Source organism: Schistocerca gregaria, chromosome X (assembly GCF_023897955.1).
Source record: "Schistocerca gregaria isolate iqSchGreg1 chromosome X, iqSchGreg1.2, whole genome shotgun sequence".
NCBI lineage: Eukaryota > Metazoa > Arthropoda > Insecta > Orthoptera > Acrididae > Schistocerca > Schistocerca gregaria.
In genome coordinates this window covers 525,409,077-525,428,427 of record NC_064931.1, presented here as the reverse complement: position 1 = coordinate 525,428,427, position 19,351 = coordinate 525,409,077, and the positions used below count along the sequence as shown (strand labels likewise).

Genomic DNA, 19,351 nt, shown 5'->3' with positions numbered 1-19,351 from the left:
AAAGCACTATACATCAATTGTCCCAAACCTTGAGAACCACATGTTAAGTGGGTAAATGAAACAACACGTACAATTGTTAACGGAACGTAAGGAATGTTTGCACTGTGCAGCACAATGAGATATTCCCTTTCTACATCTTCGTGGTTACTCTGCTGTTCACAATAAAGTTCCTGACAGAGGGTTCAATGAACGACCTTCATGCTGTCTCTCTACCGTTCCACTCTCGAACGGCACGCGGGAAAAACGAGCACTTCAATTTTTCTGTGCGAGCCCTGATTTCTCTTATTTTGTCGTGATGATCATTTCTCCCTATGTAGGTGAGTGCCAACAGAATGTTTTCGCAATCGGAGGAGAGAACTGGTGATTGAAATTTCATGAGAAGATCCCGTCGCAACGAAAAACGCCTTTGTTTTAATGAATGCCACTCCAAATCACTTATCATGTCTGTGACACTATCTCCCCTATTTCGCGATAATACAAAGCGAGCTCCCCTTCCCTATACTTTTTCGGTGTCATCCGTCAGTCCCACCTGATGCAGATCCCATACCGCACAGCAATACTCTGGAATACGGCGGACAAGCGTAGCGTAATCAGTCTCTTTGGTAGACCTGCTGCACCTTCTAAGTGTTCTGCCAACGAATCGCAGTCTTTGGTTGGTTCTACCCACAATATTATCTATGTGGTCGTTCCAATTTAGGTTGTTTGTAATTGTAATCCCTAAGTATTTGTACCAAATAATGTACCAGACGTGTGGTGTTACGCTCTGCATCGTCTCCTTCTTGTACCCTTGTCCTACATCGGTGCGGGGTCGGTATGGTTACTGACGGATTTGGCATGATTAGTTTAAGGGGTGGCCGGATGCCCTTCTTGTCGCCACCCCCTTACCCCCTGGGACGGAATGCGTGTACCCACCGACTGTCTGAGTTTAATATTATCCATGTGAAAGTTGACGAAGTTTTCGAAATATTTGCGAGTTGTGTAACGGAGGCGAGACGTGGGTGTCAGTCCGGTATTCGCCGTGGCCAGCGGGATGTACGGACCCTGCAACGAACTTGTGACGTCACACTAGGCGGCCAGTTCACCACACTTCGCGAACGGTCGGCTCCGTGCATTACCCGCGGAAAATCAATATTTAATTGGAAAGGTACCCTCTAAAGGTCTTAATTTTGCGCGTGATATCGAGACCGTGGAGCAGAGTCAAGAATTATTAAACATGTCTGAAATAGCTGTGGTTACTCCCTCTCCGCTGGAGACGGCTGCTGGCACTCGTAAGACCTGTAGTACAACGCGCTGTGACGTACGCGCCACTCCCTGTCTTTCACGTGGGCCTCGTATTCGCCTATGGGATGTGGGGAACCGCCTAAAAACCACTGTCGTCGTTAATCCGCGCGGGCTGATTCGATCCGGAGCCGGTGCATTTCCCTGTCCCGGAAATGGTTCTTTAACGCGCACGGCTATCCGGGCAGGCTGGTGTTACACTGCGCATGACTGATAGCAACTGTTTTGCAGATTACCGCAAAAATTGAACAAGCACTCGTTTATCAGTAATTTCACTGTGAAATCTTATTCACAAAAATACTGTCACTTTTTCCTGGAAATTCTTGTACTTACGTTAATTTGATAAGATACTTGGCGATATCTGCTTTAAGAAAATAATAAATCAAAGATTTTACAGCTGGTAAACAACGAGTTAAAAGAGAACCATGTTAACTGTAAAAGCCTTGTGTTAGTTTTGTCTGATAGAACTTTCTGACTTTTAAGGTACGGTATATTCTTTGACATACTTGTAGAAAAGCTAATTTAACGGTTGCGTTATGAGCATGCCGTAAGGTCTGCAGGTCATCTCTTTTCTTACGACCTGGCATATAAGAGAGACGAAGCATTTTATTGCAGCCAGACCTAGTACATAAGATATAAACATCGACCCATACGTGAGGAGGTAATAAAGAATGTTGAAGAAGAAGGATGGCACATGGAATTTCTGCATCAACTACAGACGAGAGAACAAAATAATCTATTGCCGCGCATTGATGACACCCTAGACTGCTTGACAGAGCAAAGTATTTCTCAGCCATAGGCAGGTCATTTATTCTGTTACTACCTGATGTATGAGAGAATACGGTATTTTATGGCAGTCAGAACTGTCGGATCTAATGCACTAGAAATAGTGGCAATAAACACCGACTCAGTATGTGAGGAGAGTGTAGAGAATGTTTGGACCATCATAAAGTTGCAGCCGTATTTGCTTGGCAAACCATTCATTGCTGTTACTGATCACCATTCTCTGTTTTGACTGACTAGCGTCAAGGATTCGCCGGGTGACAGGTGAGATGGACACTGAGGCTGCAGGAGTATAAGGTCACAGCGATATACAAAAATGGACGCAAAGGCGAAGATACCGACTGCCTTTCAAGGACTCTTTTATCAGAACACAGCAGCGTAGATGAAATCTCAGTCATCGCCACATTTAATAATATCGCCACTGAAGAGTCTAGATCCAGCATTTCAGAAAACCATAGAAGTCTTGAAGGAGGAGGAATCGACCACAGAAGAATTCAAATTAGTAAACAGAGCATTGTATGAGAGGAACTACGATCCAATGTGGCTAGAATACCTGCTCGTCATCCCAGCTCATCTGTGTCCAGCCATCCACAAATATTTCCCCGACACTCCAGTATCTGATCCCCTGGGATTCGTGATGAAGACTCTAGACGGAGTCACACACAGGTATCACTGTACAGTTCTCGCTCGATCCGTTAGACAGTATTTGAGTGACTGTAAGGAATGCCAGTGGCGGAAGCACATTCTGAAATTATTTCAGCAGCAGCGCCCCTCGACCGAATTGAAATCGACGTCTTGGGGAGTTTTCTGAAGTCGACAAATGGGAATCGATGGATGATAGTCTGACCACCTCACCAATTATGCTGTCACCAAAGCTGTGTGACTGCCAAAGCTCATGAAATAGCGAAGTTCCTTGTAGAAGACATCATTTTGAATCATGGAGAACCCCGTGTTATGATCTGTGATCGTGGAGAAGTTCTCCAGTCGGGACTAGTATCAGGCTAAATTCCCCAAAGGATGACAACTGCCTACCATCGACAGACAAATGGCCTCAGAAAATGCTTTAATAAGACGTTGGCAGATATACTCTCGATGTACGCTGTTGTCAAATACAGATACCGGAATTAATACTGCCTGTCGTGAAATTCGCATACAAGGTAGCGAAGCAAGACACCAACAGGCTTCACGCCGTTCTTTTTGCTCCACGGCCGAGAGGACGAAACAACAATGGATACACTGTTGCTGTTGCAACCAGACGATACTCAGGATGACTATGTAAAACGTCACCAGCACGAAACGAGAAAGCAACTGGCGTGCAAAGGGTCCTGGACGCCCAGGAGAAAGACCGAGAGCGCTCGAATACCATGCACCGACACGTGAGATACTGTCCGGGAAACTTGGTATGGATTTTTACGCCTGTGCGGAAGTTGGATTATCGAAAAAGTTACTAAAACGCTACTTTGGGTCATATGGTATCCTTGGTCGCTTGTTGGATGTCACTATGAAGTCGTGGTTTATGACCCTTCATCAAGAAGACAAAAACGGAAAGACGTCGTCCACGTCCTCTGTATGAAGCCGTTCTACAGTCCAGAGGCGCAGATCACCGGTGGGAGGTTCAAGGAAGCCAAAGGGCCGGTATACGATCACGAACCTTCGATGGGAGATCATCTTAGTGAAAAGTATGTAAAAACGCTACCAGAACGCGCGGAGCCGCCAGCGCCACCATACACGGGACAGTTGACAAGATCTAGATTCAGTGCTCCGTAGGAGGCTCGGCTGAAACAGGTGATCGCTGTTGGGGAAACATTGCCACGAACTGCGATACGCTCTATGAGCAGCAATTCTTTGTTATTTAGTATTTTATCGGTTCTGTTCTGGCTGTACGTTGGTGTTCGTAATCCACGTACTTTCAGTGATACGTCATATATTTCATTGGCGTTCCTGTTTCGGATTTGGGTTTCATTCTGGCTACGAAATGAAAATATATTTGCTTGTACAATCTCTTCCTTCTCTACCTCCTGCTCCGTACGACCTCACTGACATCAAAAGGAAATCATAATCTCTCTTAATTCGTTAAAAATATTTTAAAAAAGTACTAATAACGTCGCTTCATTTAACTCATGAATTTGGAACAGCTGGATTAAAGACACTATTTGTGTAAAGCAGCTGAAGCTCGGAAAACCGATATCTGATCGGGCTAGCAAACGATTCACGCATACCACGTAAAAACGACAGCGGAAAACAGTTTCTGGAACTCCCCAAGTTGTATCGTATGTAAACATGCGTGGTATTTAATATGCATATGTGCGGTTTCCTGCCGTTGCCCCTTTGTTCTCACCAGCACACGTGACGTCACGTCCCCTATCGGCCTCTGCGATACCGCTCGTCTGTAGCGATTTCCGGTGCCGCCTGCGTCACCGCCAACTGTCGCCTTTTCGCGCGGAACCTGCACGTTTCTGGGCGGTGCCGCGTCATCTCACCTAATCACATCTATGAAAGTATGAGAGCTTACATGCAAAACTTAGTGTTATTTTATGCTTCTGCACGTGGTAACAGATATAGTCTGTCAGCTGCGCTTCCTCAGCTTATGCATTATTTTGGAGTTGAGAAAATCTCAAAAAGTTAAACGCATAATCCTGTTTGAGGAAAAGCTAGTGACAGAAATTACAGTTAGCGTTTTCGGAATAGAATAACACACACACACACACACACACACACAGCAGCAGCAGCAGCAGCAACAGCAGCAGCAGAGTCTAGTTTTGTATATTTCAAAAGTATGAACTAAGTGATAAAATATACAAATTAATTTTCAGATAATCTAAAGCAAATTGCTGGTAAGCCATTACTTTATATTCAACCTTATTTAAATCATACTTACATGGTAGGTGAAACCGAGCGAAATGTTGCAGTGGTTCCCACACTGGATTCGCATTCGGTAAGAGTAGGGCTCAAATCTCTGTCTAGCCATCCGTATTTAGGTCTTCTCTTACTGCTTTAACAGGGAAGATCGGGACGGGAAGCTTCCTTTAAAAACGGCTCGACTGATTCCTTTCCCATTCTTATCATATCGATGTTTCTTCTCTGACTCTAATTACATCGTCGTCGACGGGACATTAAACTGGATTCTTCCTACATTCAACTATTTCGGTAAAGAATCAAATTCTGGAGTTATTAATATTAACTGTTCAATTCCCGACAACCGTAGTTCTTTTTGTATCAATTCTGAAAAAGCTATTCTGCAGCAGGTCTGTGTATAAATGCAGGCTCATCAGATGTACAAGCTGGAATCAACTGTACGAGACAGAAAATACAGTATCAGTAAAATACTACGTCGTTTAGCAACATCAGCTCAGCTGTAATCTGTTGACATTTTCACAGCCACGATTGACGTATTGTTAGGAAGTGTCTGTTTTGGATTCTTCGTCCGATGGGATTTTGAATGGAAATATCAAGTTTTGCCAGTATGAGTGGCTGGCATTCTCAGATAACTTCCTCCATTGCTCCCTGAAGTCAAGCTGGTAGTCGATGTTTATATAGTGTCTTATCAAACGTATCCAGACACTATTAGTGGCCATAAATGTGGGGTGTTTCCACTCTTCACCATTATGACGATTTGAACTCTCCTAGAGATACTTTAAATGATGTATTTGAAGGTCTGTGGAGGAATGGCAGCTCATTCTTCCTCAAGATCCCAAACTAGATAAGATAGTGAGATTGGACGCTGGGATCTGAAGCGAAATCGACGTTCTAACTCATCCCAAAAGTGTTCCGTTGGATTCAGGCCGAGAATCTGGGCAGGCCACTCCATTTCAGGAATGTTATTGCCCACAATCCATTGCCTGACATGTGTCAGTTTATGATAGGGTGCACTGTCATGCTGATTCAATCATCGTCTCCGAAATGGTGGTGTACTGTACGCAGTATACAATGCAGTAAAATGTCCTCATACCCTTTCACATTTAGCACCTTTTAAGCGCTATAAAAGGACCACACCATGACTACGAATAGTACCCCCATATTGTAACAATATCACCTCCTCCGAACTTCACTGCCTCGTGATGACTGGGTGTTGTGTGATGTCCTTAGGTTAGTTAGGTTTAAGTAGTTCTAAGTTATAGGGGATTGATGACCATAGATGTTAAGTCCCATAGTGCTCAGAGCAATTTGAACCATTTTTGAACTTCACTGTTGACGCTATACATGATGGCAAGTGACGTGCTCCAGGCAATAAGCAAACCCAAACCCTTCCATCGGATTGCCACAAGGTATAGCGTGATTCACCTAAAATCACTTGTATCCAATCATCCACTAGCGTCGCTCATTATACCACTCAAAGCGTCGCTTGGCACTGATTGCAGAAAAGTGATTTCATGCGGTTTTCACCCTCTTCGATGCACGACGGTCACCGTCCGTCAGTACGTGAGGTCTGCCTGATCTTATTCAGCTGCGGTTCTGCTTTCGCGTTTCCACTTCACAATAATATCACCAACAGTCGAATTTGGCAGTTTTAAAAACGTTGTAAGGTCCCTGTTGGATCAGGTATTCATGTGACATCCAATGAGCAGTCCACATTCGAAGTCACTGAGCTCTCTTGACCGACCCTTTCTGCTGTTACTGCTTCCATGCTGTCAACGTTATACACATCATCTCCCTTTATACTTGCAGATCGGCCTCTCGGGACATCTAGTGGTCGCATCCACATTAGATTGACGTTAGCTGATAGGTATACCTGTTTAAAGGAAGTCCTTCTAACTAAGGGCACACCTTCAGAGGATGTCATGTTTCCAAGTAGAGAAGGAATTAGCATATTTTATCAACATATAAAGTTAATTAACTGCTAATAGATGTTGACTCTGAAATTATTGTTATATCGGAGCACCACTTAAATAATTTGACAATTCAGAGCCTTCTTTTACCAGGATACAGATTAGCTGGCTGTTTTTCAAGGAGTTCCTTGGGGGGGGGGGGGGAGTGGCTATGTACGTAAAAAACAGTATTCCATTTGAGTCCATAGACGTATCTCGGCACTGCACTGAACAGATATTTGAATGTTGTGCAGGGGCAGTAGAATTCAGTGAAACTAAACTTCTAATTGTGGTTGTTTATAGATCCCCTAACTCTGACTTCAGAGAATTTCTGCCCAGTATAGAGAGGGTTCTTGATTCAGTTTGTGGGAGTACTAGAAATTAGTTATCTGTGGTGACTTCAATAGATATAACGTGTATATACCGGGTGGTAAAAAACTCAGTATAAATTTGAAAATTAATAAACCACGGAATAATATAGATAGAGAGGTAAAAATTGACACACATGCTTGAAATGACATGGGGTTTTATTAGAACAAAAAAAAAGTATTGCTAGACGCGTGAAAGATCTCTTGCGCGCGTCGTTGGTTGATGATCGTGTGCTCAGCCGCCACTTTCGACATGCTTGACCTCCCAGTTCCCCAGACCTCAGTCCGTGTGATTATTTACCTGAAGTCGCAAGTGTATCGTGATCGACCTTCATCTCTAGGGATGTTGAAAGACAACGTCCGATACCAATGCCTCACCATAACTCCAGACATGCTTTACAGTTCTGTACACAACGTTATTCCTCGACAACAGCTATTGTTGAGGAATGATGGTGGACATACTGAGCGTTTCCTGTAAAGAACATCGTCTTTGCTTTGTCTTACTTTGTTATGCTAATTATTGCTATTCTGATCAGATGAAGCGTCATCTGTCGGAAATTTTTTCAACGTTTGTATTATTTTGGTTCTAATAAAACCCCATGTCTTTTCAAGCATGTGTGTCAATTTGTATCTCTCTATCTACGTTATTCAGTGATTTATTCAGTTTTCAAATTTATACTGACTTTTTGATCACCCGGTATAATTTGTATATGATGGGGCAAGAAAAAGGATGTTGGTAATCTCCTAAATTCATATATTCTGATGCAGACTGTGTTTTTTCCAACTAGGGTGCAGGGGAACAGTAACACAGCCATAGACAGTAGTTTTATTCATTCTTCATTACGAAATGGGCATTCTGTTAGTAAAAGGGTGAATGGCCTTTCAGACCATGATTCACAAATTTTGACGCTAAAAGGCTTTTGTACTCAAACAAATGTCACATGTAATTACAAACTATGTAGTAAAGTTAATCCAACAGCAATAGAGAGTTTTTTTAAACCTTGCCAAGGAACAAGAGTGGCAGGATGTTTAAAGTGCCGATAACATAGATAACAAGTATAGTACTTTCCTCAACACATTTCTCATGCTCTTTGAGAGTTGCTTTCCATTAGTACGTTCTAATCTGATCAGGTTAAATAAATAAAAATAAATGTGGTACTAGCAGTAATAGGCAGGTCGGGTTGCAGACTAGTGGGATAAGGATATCATGTAGAACGAAGTGGGAATTATATCAGAATGTTAGAAGTAGTCACATTCAAGCTACAGTAGCCCATTACAAACAATATTGTAAGGTGCTTAAATTTTTTATTATAAAAGCAAAAAGTATGTGGTATGCACGTAGAATAGCTAATTCACAAGATAAAATTAAAACCATATGGTCAGTTGTGAAGGAAGTGTCTGGTCAGCAGCACAAGGTCGACAATATAAAGTCAGTTCGTAGTAAAAATATTTCTGTTACTGATAAATCAGATATATGTACAGTATTTAACAATCATTCTCTGAGCATTACAGGTGAATTAAATAAAAATTTAGTTTCTACAGGGAATCATATAACTTTCTTGGCAAATGTCTTTCCGAGATTGATGTCTGAAATGCTCCTCTGTGATACAGACAAGAGGGAGACTGAGTCAATTATTAAATCACTGAAGACTAAGGACGCTCATTGATATGATGGAGTGCCTAGCAGAATATTAAAATACGGTGCTGCATATGTTAGCCCTGTATTTAGCCATATTTGCAATTTTTCCCTTAGGAATGGTCAGTTTCCTGAATAATTAAAGTATTCAGTAGTAAAGCTTCTTTATAAAAAGGGAGAAAGGGATAATGTAGACAATTTTAGGCCTATTTCTATGCCGCCAGTGTTTGCTAAAGTTATTGAAAAGACTGTGTATGTAAGAACAGTTGATCATTTATATCACAAGATTTTCTATCAAATGTGCAGTTCGGCCTTAGAAGACGTTTAACAACTGAAAATGCTATATTCTCTTTTCTCTGTGAGATACTAGATGGGTTAAACAGAAGGTTTCGAACGCTAGGTATATTATTAGATTTAACTAAGGCGCTTGATTGTGTTGATCACAAAATATTGCAGCAGAAGTTGGACTATTAGTGATTACGGGGAGTTCACCTCTCATTTTAGCAACAGACAGCAAAACGTCACTATTCTCAATTTGAAAATGACTTTGATGATGGGTCTGAGTGGGGTACAGGTGCCATAGAGATCAGTGTTGGGGCCACTCCTGTTATTTATTTATATAAATGATATGCCCTCTAGTATTACAGGTAACTCTAAAATATTTCTGTTTGCTGATGACACTAGCTTGGTAGTAAAGGATGTTGTGTGCAACAGTGGCTTGGTTACAAATAGTGCAATTCATGACTTAAGTTCACGGTTTGTAGAACATAAACTAATGCTAAATACAATAAGACTCCATTTTTATAGGTTCTAACACAGAATTCAATAAAACCTGACGTTTTAATTTTACAAAATGGTCATATGATTAGTGAAACTGAACAGTTCAAATTTCTAGGTGTTCAGATAGGTAGTAGACTGTCATGCAAAGCCCACGTTCACGATCTTGTTCAAAGACTTAATGCTGAAATTGTTACTATTCGAACGGTATCTCAAGTGAGTGATAGTTCGACATGAAAATTAGTCTACTTTTCTTATTTTCATTCGCTTATGTCGTATGGTATTATATTTTGGGGTAGCTCTTCCCATTCTAAACAGATATTTTTGGCTCGGAAACGAGAAGTTCAGGCAGTAAGTGGTGTAAGTTCACGAACCTCTTGTCGACCCCTCTTCACGAGTCTGGGTATTTCGCATTGACCTCTCAGTATATATATTTCTTACTTTCATTTCTTGTCAACAATATTATCTTGTTCCCAAGAATAATCAGCTTTCACTCAATTAATACTCGGCAGAAATCAAACCTGCATTTTGCTCAGACTTCCTTGACTCTTGTGCAGAAAGGTGTGCAGTATACTGCTGTATCCATTTTCAATAAGCTACCACTCTTATTCAAAAGTCTTAGGAGCAATCCACGCGCTTCCAAATCGAAACTGAAGAGTTTTCTCATGGGTTACTCCTATTCTGTGAGGAGTTCCTTGAAAAAATAAGCTGATTCTTATTGGTTTATTGACTGCGTTTACTTAAACTTATGGATTGACTTTTTTCGGGTTCATTAACATTTTATTTTTATCTCTTATTACTTTTATGTTGTAATTTCAAGTACTGATACGTTCCATGACCTTGGAGATTTGCTCCTCAATTTTGTCCTATGGAACTTGTGTAAATAAAAAATAAAAATAAAAAAAATTCCCGTACATAAGAGCGTTGTAAAAATTGTGATCAGAGAGTGTATGCACTCTTGATGGCATTGTCCGAACGATTTCTGTGGCCACTACCGGCATGCCTTTCCACATGTTGCTTGTGGTCGTCATTGTTATGAGACTCGAATTGAACTACTACTTATATTAAGGCTTTACTCCTCCGTATTGAATCTAATATCGTGTTCATAGATCTCGATGGCTTCTTGGTATAAACAGGTATAGTAATTCCTTTCCACTCATAGAATCAGAATTTTATATACACTACATCTACATCTACATCCGTACTCCGCAAGCCACCTGACGGTGTGTGGCGGAGGGTACCTAGAGTACCTCTATCGGTTCTCCCTTCTATTCCAGTCTCGTATTGTTCGTGGAAAGAAGGATTGTCGGCATGCTTCTGTGTGGGCTCAAATCTCTCTTCCCGAGATATACGTAGGAGGGAGCAATATACTGCTTGACTTTTCGGTGAAGGTATGTTCTCGAAACTTCAACCAAAACCCGTACCGAGCTACTGAGCGTCTCTTCTGCAGAGTCTTCCACTGGAGTTTATCTATAATCTCCGTAACGCTTTCGCGATTACTAAATGATCCTGTAACGAAACGCGCTGCTCTCCGTTGGATCTCCTCTATCTCTTCTATCAACCCTATCTGGTAGGGATCCCACACTGGCGAGCAGTATTCAAGCAGTGGGCGAACAAGTGTACTGTGACCTACTTCCTTTGTTTTCGGATTGCATTGCCTTAGGATTCTTCCAATGAATCTCAGTCTGGCATCTGCTTTATTGGCGATCAACTTTATATGATCATTCCATTTTAAATCTCTCCTAATGCGTACTCCCAAATAATTTATGGAATTAACTGCTTCCAGTTGCTGACCTGCTACTTTGTAGCTAAATCATAAGGGATCTATATTTCTATGTATTCGCAGCACATTACACTTGTCTACATTGAGATTGAATTGCCATTCCCTGCACCATGCGTCAATTCGCTGCAGATCCTCCTGCATTTCAGTACAATTTTCCATTGTTACAACTTCTCGATACACCACAGCATCATCTGCAAAAATCCTCAGTGAACTTCCGATGTCATCCACAAGGTCATTTATTTATGTTGTGAATAGCAACGGTCCTATGACACTCCCCTGCAGAACACCTGAAATGACTCTTACTTCGAAAGACTTCTCTCCATTGAGAATGACATGCTGCGTTCTGTTATCTAGGAACTCTTCAATCCAATCACACAATTGGTCTGATAGTCCATAAGCTCTTACTTTGCTCATTAAACGACTGTGGGGAACTCTATCGAACGCCTTGCGGAAGTCAAGAAACACGCCATCTACCTGTGAACCCGTGTCTATGGCCCTCTGCGTCTCATAGACGAATAGCGCGAGATGGGTTTCACACGACCGTCTTTATCGAAACCCATGCTGATTCCTACAGAGTAGATTTCTAATCTCCAGAAAAGTCATTATACTCGAACATAATACGTGTTCCAAAATTCTACAACTGATCGACGTTAGAGATATAGGTCTATAGTTCTGCCCATCTGTTCGACGTCGCTTCTTGAAAACGGGGATGACCTGTGCCCATTTCCAATCCTTTGGAACGCTACGCTCTTCTAGAGACCTACGGTACACCGCTCCAAGAAGGGGGGCAAGTTCCTTCGCGTACTCTGTGTAAAATCGAACTGGTATCCCATCAGGTCCAGCGGCCTTTCCTCTTTTGAGCGATTTTAATTGTTTCTCTATCCCTCTGTCGTCTGTTTCGATGTCTACCATTTTGTCATCTGTGCAACTATCTAGAGAAGGAACTATAGTGCAGTCTTCCTCTGTGAAACAGCTTTGAAAAAAGACATTTAGTATTTCGGCGTTTAGTCTGTCATCCTCTGTTTCAGTACCATTTTGGTCACAGAGTGTCTGGACATTTTGTTTTTATCCACCTACCGCTTTGACATAAGACGAAAATTTCTTAGGATTTTCTGCCAAGCCAGTACACAGAACTTTACTTTCGAATTCATTGAACGCCTCTCGCATAGCCCTCCTCACACTACATTTCGCTTCGCGTAAATTTTGTTTATTTGCAAAGCTTTGGCTATGTTTATATTTGCTGTGAAGTTCCCTTTTGCTTCCGCAGCAGTTTTCTAACTCGGTTATTGTACCACGGTGGCTCTTTTCCGTCTCTTACGATCTTGCTTGGCACATACTCATCTAACGCATATTTTACGATGGTTTTGAACTTTGTCCACTGATCCTCAACACTAACTGTACTTGAGACGAAACTTTTGTGTTGAGCCGACAGGTACTCTGTAATCTGATTTTTGTCACTTTTGCTAACAAGAAAAATCTTCCTACCTTTTTCAATATTTCTATTAACGGCTGAAATCATCATTGCAGTAACCGCTTTATGATCGCTGATTCCCTTTTCTGCGTTAACTGTTTCAAATACACTCCTGGAAATGGAAAAAAGAACACATTGACACCGGTGTGTCAGACCCACCATACTTGCTCCGGACACTGCGAGAGGGCTGTACAAGCAATAATCACACGCGCGGCACAGCGGACACACCAGGAACCGCGGTGTTGGCCGTCGAATGGCACTAGCTGCGCAGCATTTGTGCACCGCCGCCGTCAGTGTCAGCCAGTTTGCCGTGGCATACGGAGCTCCATCGCAGTATTTAACACTGGTAGCATGCCGCGACAGCGTGGACGTGAACCGTATGTGCAGTTGACGGACTTTGAGCGAGGGCGTATAGTGGGCATGCGGGACGCTGGGTGGACGTACCGCCGAATTGCTCAACACGTGGGGCGTGAGGTCTCCACAGTACATCGATGTTGTCGCCAGTGGTCGGCGGAAGGTGAACGTGCCCGCCGACCTGGGACTGAACCGCAGCGACGCACGGATGCACGCCAAGACCGTAGGATCCTACGCAGTGCCGTAGGGGACCGCACCGCCACTTCCCAGCAAATTAGGGACACTGTTGCTCCTGGGGTATCGGCGAGGACCATTCGCAACCGTCTCCATGAAGCTGGGCTACGGTCCCGCACACCGTTAGGCCGTCTTCCACTCACGCCCCAACATCGTGCAGCCCGCCTCCAGTGGTGTCGCGACAGGCGTGAATGGAGGGACGAATGGAGACGTGTCGTCTTCAGCGATGAGAGTCGCTTCTGCCTTGGTGCCAATGATGGTCGTATGCGTGTTTGGCGCCGTGCAGGTGAGCGCCACAATCAGGACTGCATACGACGGAGGCACACAGGGCCAACACCCGGCATCATGGTGTGGGCAGCGATCTCGTACACTGGCCGTACACCTCTGGTGATCGTCGAGGGGACACTGAATAGAGCACGGTACATCAAAACCGTCATCGAACCCATCGTTCTACCATTGCTAGACCGGCAAGGGAACTTGCTGTTCCAACAGGACAATGCACGTCCGCATGTATCCCGTGCCACCCAACGTGCTCTAGAAGGTGTAAGTCAACTACCCTGGCCAGCAAGATCTCCGGATCTGTCCCCCATTGAGCATGTTTGGGACTGGATGAAGCGTCTGCACGTCCAGCACGAACGCTGGTCCAACTGAGGCGCCAGGTGGAAATGGCATGGCAAGCCGTTCCACATGACTACACCCAGCATCGCTACGATTGTCTCCATGGGAGAATAGCAGCCTGCATTGCTGCGAAAGGTGGATATACACTGTACTAGTGCCGACATTGTGCATGCTCTGTTGCCTGTGTCTATGTGCCTGTGGTTCTGTCAGTGTGATCATGTGATGTATCTGACCCCAGGAATGTGTCAATAAAGTTTCCCCTTCCTGGGACAATGAATTCACGGTATTCTTATTTCAATTTCCAGGAGTGTAGTTCGGGTCTGTTTGTCACGAGAAGGTCTAATATGTTATCGCCACGAGTCGGTTCTCTGTTTTACTGCTCAAGGTAGTTTTCAGATAACGCACATAAAAAAATTTCACTGGATTCTTTGTCCCTGCTACCCGTTATGAACGTTTGAGTCTCCCAGTCTATATCCGGCAAATTAAAATCTCCACCCAGAACTATAACATGATGGGGAAATCTACTCGAAATATTTTCGAAATTATCCTTCTGGTGCTCAGCCACAACAGCTGCTGAGCCAGGGGGCCTATAGAGACATCCAATTACCATGTGTGAGCCTGCTTTAACCGTGACCTTCACCCAAATTATTTCACATTTAGAATCTCCGTTAATTTCCTTCGATACTATTGCACTTCTTATCGCTATAAACACGCCTCCCCCTTCACTGTCCCGCCTGTCTCTGCGGTATACATTCCAATCTGAGTTTAGGATTTCGTTACTGTTTACGTCTGGTTTCAGCCAACTTTTTGTCCCTAGTACTATATGGGCATTGTGACCGTTTATTAATGAGAGCAGTTCTGGGACCTTTCTATAGACGCTCCTGCAGTTTACTATTAGCACATTAGTATTGTTATTCCCTGTTGCATTTTGCTTACTCCTACCTTGCCGCGTCTCAGGAGGCGTCTTGTCGGGCCTAGGGAGGGAATTCTCTAACCTAAAAAACCCACATGTGCACTCCACACGTACTCCGCTACCCTAGTAGCCACTTACGGCGTGTAGTGCACGCCTGACCTATTCAGGGGGACCCTACATTTCTCCACCCGATAGCGGAGGTCGAGAAATTTGCACCCCAGATCTCCGCAGAATCGTCTGAGCCTCTGGTTTAAGCCTTCTACTCGGCTCCAAACCAGAGGACCGCGATCGCTTCTGGGAACGATACTACAAATAGTTAGCTCAGATTCCACCCCGCGAGCGAGGCTTTCCGTCTTCACCAATTCCGCCAACCGCCTGTACGAACTGAGGATGACCTCTGAACCCAGACGACAGGAGTCATTGGTGCCGACATGAGCAACAATTAGCAGTCGGGTGCTCAAATCGATACCACAGTTCATCAATAGTAGTGACCATGTATTGTGACGAGCCAGTTGCTCGGCCACCATTGACCAGACGTTTTCAACTGGTGAGATATCTGGAGAATGTGCTGGCCAGGGCAGCAGTTGAACACTTTCAGTATCCAGAAAGGCCCGTACAAGACCTGCAACATGCGGTCGTGCATTATCCTGCTGTAATGTTGGGTTTCGCAGGGATCGAATGAAGAGTAGAGTCACGGGTAGTAACACCTCTGAAATGTAATGTCCACTGTTCAAAGTGCGTCAATGCGAACAAGAGGTGACCGAGACGTGTAACCAGTGGCACTCCCCACAATCACGCCGGGCGATACGCCAGTGTGGCGATGACGAATACACGCTTCCAACGTGCTTTCATCGCGATGTCGCCAAACACGAATGCGACCATCATGATGCTGTAAACAGAACCTGGATTCATCCGAAAAAATGACTTTTCTCCATTCGTGCACCCAGGTTCGTCGTTGAGTACACCATCACAGGCGCTCCTGTCTGTGATGCAGCGTCAACGGTAACCGCAGCCATGGTCTCCGAGCTGATAGTCCATGCTGCTGCAAACGTCGTCGAACTGTTTGTGCAGATGGTTGTTGTCTTCAAACGTCCCCATCTGCTGACTCAGGGATCGAGATGTGGCTGCACGATCCGTTACAGCCATGTGGATAAGATGCCTACCATCTCGACTGCTAGTGATACGAGGCCGTTGGGATCTAGCACGTCGTTCCGTATTACCCTCCTGAACCCACCGATTCCATATTCTGCTAACAGTCATTGGATCTCGACCAACGCGAGCAGCGGTGTCGCGATACGATAAACCGCACCGCGATGGGCTACAATCCGACCTTTATCAAAGTCGGAAACGTGATGGTACGCATTTTTCCTCCTTACAAGAGGCATCACAACAACGTTTCACCAGGCAACGCCGGTCAACTGCTGTTTGTGTATGAAAAATCGGTTGGAAACTTTCCTCATGTCAGCACGTTGTAGGTGTCGCCACCGGCGCCAACCTTGTGTGAATGCTTTAAAAAGCTTATCAGTTGCATGTCACAGCATCTTCTTCCTGTCGGTTAAATTTCGCGTCTGTAGCACGTCATCTTCGTGGTGTAGCAATTTAAATGGGCAGTAGTGTAATTTTCCCCGTCACTCAGCTCGCAAGTAGTAGTCAGTTCTGGATACTGAAATACTCCAACGGTACTCAAGAAAGCGTCACTGATAACACTGTAAATGGCAAGTAGTAGCAAGTTGGTACGAATCAGATACCAATGTTATCTCACTGTCACTGATAAGAACTTCAGGTGTTGCATTACATTGAGAAGCAATTGGGCTAGTCATATTCACGTCACCCACCAACTGTCTCCCCCTGGGGACACCTGACCAACCCATGCATCTGAGACAATTGTGCAAGGTCACCCAGAGGAACTCTTACCCCCCCACACACACCTACCTGAGGATGTGCAACACATAACCCCATACTGGCCATGTTGCCGTTGGACCCTTGTATGAATAAAACTTGGCAGTAAACCCCTATCTCCCCGTTTTCCTCAGTCAGTGGGAACACAATAAAAAAGTAGGAACCCCCCCCCCCCCCCCCCCACAGACCAATAAGTTTCAAGTTCCCCCACCCCCTCCCCATTCTTCACAACTAGTTCAGGTGCATGGAGGGTGTCAGCCTTGTGCTGAGCACCATTGGGAGAAGATCAGCTTTGTTATAATCAAATTATTACTAACAATAATTCTACAGTTCATTAGTGAAAGGTTCATGAACAATATTTTTCAATCTTTTTTTATGGATATATTTACAAATGTAGTGTACAATAATTTTGTTTTAATGGAAGAACTTAAATTGTACATTTCCCATTCAATGATTTTCTTTCTGATTTGTTTGATCATTCTATATGTGGTATCTAAATTTTAATCATTTTTCTGTAAGTAGTATGTGAGAAATGGGGACTATCATCACCATGTGAAGAAAAACCACACATGCATAGAAATATACACAATATTTACAAGCATGTGTAGGGTAAATAATTCACATGCACCCGTAGCATGCAGTCACTCACACACTCTACACAAAACTATAACAATTAGATCATCCAACTATTTCACATACACAACCACTACTTACAAATAAATAAATACTCAGCCACAAACTCATTCACTCAATGAATCATGTGAGTATGGTAGGGTTCCAATCCTAGTTTCACAAATGAACTATTTGTCATCATGATGCAACAGTCCCGCTTTTAGTTGCAGTGCAGTATATACTACATGGCCTTGTGATCGAAAGACTGCTTGGTGCCCCATACGCAGAACAATGCCAGCACCCTCAAGCAAATCCTCGACCGTGACAGCCTTTGATACCATATGATCCACACCATTAGCCCACCTCTGGGTGGCATCTGCATCTGCATGGTATGCATAAATATTCGACCTGAGGCCTATAGACTCCTCAGTGTGCAAGTCATTTACCTCATCTTTCATCAGACCTATAATCCTCTTGTTATTTGGTGTTACCCCATGAAGATTATCAGCCACATATTCAAGTGTGTCGAATGCTTTGGGATTGTGCCCAATTAATTCATGAGGATCATAGCGTTTCACTCAGGAGATGAAACTCTGACATGTGTAAAAACATGATATAGACCCGAATGGTGTGCCAATAGTACACTGCGAGGAAAAAAATGGCGAATCATCGTAAAAATAATTCTCTGCTTCCTGGATTCGCTACGTTTCGTGCAAACGTCTTTTTAAAAACTTGCTGAGACAGTGCATTAGGAGGATGAGCTACATATCCCAATGATGCAAAGCTTTGGCTTGTGACTAAGAAGGGAGTCTTTCCATATTACGTCTACATATATAGCTTCACTTACATGGCTACGCTGCAAATCATACCTAAGTGCCTGCAGAGCGTGCATCGAACCATCTTCAAAATAAACCTCTGTTATTCAACTTTCGAACAGCGCACGGAAAAAGCGAACTCTTAAATCTTTCAGTGCGGACTCTGATTCCCATTTTTTATTATGATGATCGTTTCTCCCTATCTGGGTCGGCGTCAACAAAATATTTTCGCATTCGGAGGAGAAAGTTGTTGATTGAAATTTCATAAAAGATTCCTCCGCAACGGATAACGCCTTTGTTTTAATGACGTCCACCACAAATCCTGTATGATATCCGTGACACTCTCGCCCTTATTTCTCGATAATACAAAACATGCTGACTTTTTTTTTTGAAGTTTCTTGATGTACTTTGTTAATCCTATTTCGTAAGGATCCCACACCCCACAGCAGTACTGCAAAAGTGGACAGACAGGCGTAGGTGTGGTAGCCCCCTTAGTAGATCTGTTGTATCTTCTTAGTGTTCTGCCTCCCCATGACATTTCCTATGTGTTCTTTCCAATTTAAGTTTTTCGTAATTGTAGTTCATAGATATTCAGTTGAATTTACAGCCTTTAAATTTGTGTGATTTATCGTGTACCCGAAGTTTAACGGATTCCTATTAGCACTTATGCGTATAACCTCACACTTTGTATTATTTAGGGTGAACTACCGTTTTTCGCCCCGTACAGCTATATTATCTAAATCGTTTTCAATTGATTTTGATCTCCTGATGACTTTACTAGACGGTAAACGACAGCATCATCTGCAAACACGCGAAGACGGCTGCTCAGACTATCTCCTAAATCATTATATACACTCCTGGAAATTGAAATAAGAATACCGTGAATTCATTGTCCCAGGAAGGGGAAACTTTATTGACACATTCCTGGGGTCAGATACATCACATGATCACACTGACAGAACCACAGGCACATAGACACAGGCAACAGAGCATGCACAATGTCGG

The 19,351-nt window shown here is 43.5% G+C and overlaps 1 protein-coding gene across 2 annotated transcripts in view; it reads left to right on the top strand.

Annotated features, from left to right (window-relative positions):
* Window positions 1-19,351, top strand: part of LOC126297622 (monocarboxylate transporter 10) — a 428,114-nt gene that overhangs the window by 247,000 nt on the left and 161,763 nt on the right. The gene's annotated exons all lie outside the window — the stretch shown is intronic.